The sequence below is a fragment of the Bidens hawaiensis genome, unplaced genomic scaffold (assembly GCF_021521415.1).
Source record: "Bidens hawaiensis isolate Kalapana, Puna unplaced genomic scaffold, B.hawaiensis_p1.1 tig00042956_1, whole genome shotgun sequence".
Classification (NCBI taxonomy): Eukaryota; Viridiplantae; Streptophyta; class Magnoliopsida; order Asterales; family Asteraceae; genus Bidens; species Bidens hawaiensis.
In genome coordinates this window covers 98,806-101,628 of record NW_027497615.1, presented here as the reverse complement: position 1 = coordinate 101,628, position 2,823 = coordinate 98,806, and positions in this window count along the sequence as shown.

The following is a 2,823-nucleotide window of genomic DNA, read 5'->3' as shown; positions in this document are numbered from 1 at the left end:
AATAAAAAGAAAATAAAGAAGAACGTTAAAATTTTCCCTTAAGATCGGTATTACTACACGCAGATAAGGTTCCATTTCAACAAAATAAAAAGAGAAAAATAAGTAGAAGTTGCATAAAATCTTAACTCTCAATTCGGATAATCCCATATTATCGCCCGGAGAAAGTCCAAGATTTTATACGAAACACCAAGAAAATAAAGCATAATATTCAAATACTAACCCTCAGGTCGGATAATCTTATCACGCAAGACAGGATCCAATATTTGAATAAAAATAAAGAAAAAAACAAAGTTAAATTTCTTTGCAAAAACAAGGTAAAACAAAGCAGAATTTTCTTCAAAAATGAACGCATGCACACACAATAATCATTTTGACTTTTTGACTTTTTTTAAATCAGATATAATATCAATCTTTCAAGATGTTATACCACTAGGTTCGGCATTCTCTATCTTTATATCTTATCAGTTCCTATATAGTCTGTCAAGCCTATCTTTGCATATCATATTGCTGGCCTTACAATAATTTTTAATCTAGTTTATTCATGTACTAGATCAATCCCGTCTATGTACTATCAATTTCCCTTTTTGCTTCTAAACTCATTTGAGGAGTATTTTTCACTTTTTTTGAGTTTTTCAATATTTGAATGTTTTTGGAGTTTTTAATTTTCTCTGTATAAACTAAAAACACACTATTTTTGGATTTTATATATTTTCTTCCCCTAAAAAACAACAAAAATTGAACTAAAACAAGAAAACACAAAATAAATTGATTTAACCAAGCTTTTGAATATCTTTCAATGTTTTTAAACCATTTATACACAACGAATATTGAAAACGTGTTTTGTCAAACGCTTTGGTATAAAGGTCAACCTTTTGAAAATCCGTGTGAATTTTATCAATTGAAATTAATTTCTTCTCAAAGCAATCACGTATAAAGAGATAACAGATTTCAATATGTTTGGTTTTCGAATGGTGAAACGGATTTTTGGTGATAGATATAGCGGCCGAAATGTCAAAAAAGATAGGAGTAGTAAGAAACTTCAAACCGTAATCCCGCAAATGTTGCTGGATCTAGAGAACCTGTGAGCAGCTACTCGAGGCCGTCACATACTCCGCTTCGGCTGTTGAAGTTGAGACCATTGTCTGCTTCTTACACTGCCAGGAAACAAGCCGGTTTACTAAGAACTGACAACCCGCTGTTGTAGACTTGAAATTGATCTTCCATCCTCCATAGTCCGAATCAGTAAAAGCGGTGAGATCAAACTTATTGTCCTTGGGGTACCACAACCTGATGTCGGGATTTCCGCTCAGATAATGTAAGATGCGCTTTACCGCCGCCAAATGAGTCACTCGAGGACTCGATTGGTACCTGGCACACAAACAAATAGCAAATTTGATATCAGGTCGAGATGCAGTCAAATACAAAAAAGATTCGATCATTGCTCGATACAGGGTTGGATCTACGGTATTCTCCAATTCATCCGGTGATAAATTGTGACCCACGGGAAGAGGTGTCGAAGGAATCTTGCCATCTGATATCTTAAATCGGCTCAAGAAATCGTTCACATATTTCCTCTGATGGATAAAGATCCTGGTATCAGACTGGTGAACCTGCAATCCTAAGAAAAATCTCATCTCTCCCATCGAACTCATCTCAATTTTGGTTTGCATCGTCTTCTTGAAATCTTTACACAGGCTGTCGTTTGTCGAACCGAAAATAATGTCGTCCACATAGATTTGGACGAGGAGCTGATCATCACCATCGTTCTTATAAAACAAAGTACAATCCACAGTTCCCCTCTTGAATCCGCTTTCAATCAAATGGTTAGCCAACATGTTGTACATGGCTCTCGGGGCCTGGTGTGTATACCATTAAGAGTCTTGTTTAATCGATAAACACGCTCTGGAAAGTCTGGATCCTCGAAACGGGGAGGCTGCTTCCCGTATACTTCCTCATGAATAGCTCCGTTTAAGAACGTTGATTTCACATCCATTTGATAAACCTTAAAATTTTTGTAAGCTGCATAGGCAAGGAAAATACGTATAGCTTCCAGTCGTGCCACAGGAGCATATACTTCGGTGTACTCAATTCCTTCTTGTTGATTGTAACCGAGAACGACCAATCGTGCTTTGTTTCTCACTATTACCCTGCGGTCATCCTTTTTGCACTTAAAAATCCTTTTTCTCAGAATAGCCTTTTTCACACGGTTGGGTTTATCAATTAAGTCCCATACACCCAGTCTAATAAATTGTTGCAGCTCCTCCTGCATCACTTCAACCCAAGACGGTTCCTTAAGTGCCATCGTGACACTTGTCGGTTCAATCTATCATAGGAAGCAGGTGTATTGTGCAATACTAAGGATACCCGAAGAGAGCAAATCCCCATAAGCACAAACTATCGAATCCTCAGTAGGAGATAAGTTACAGTCAACCATATCATCACATACATTAGCTAATTGGTGTCTTGTACGAACCCCGTTGTTCACATCACCAATTATCTGTTCCTGCGGATAATTAGAGTGAATCCTTATGGAAGGATTAGTAGGTACAGATACGTTATCACCCAGATTGGTGATATTTTCTTCCGTTGTGTCTAAAGAGATAGTTGGTGATTCATCAACAATTAGAATCGGCTCATTTGTTTCGGGAGCTTCATCTAATGAAACAGATGATGAATCAACAAAATCAGCATCATCAGAAGATTCAGAACCTTATTTGACGTTTCTGATACATTAGGAGAGTCATTTACATCAACCGAAAAGGACCTTGGAATATGAAGACATTGTTCTTCCAGATATGATCTAATAAAATCTTCAGGTACTTC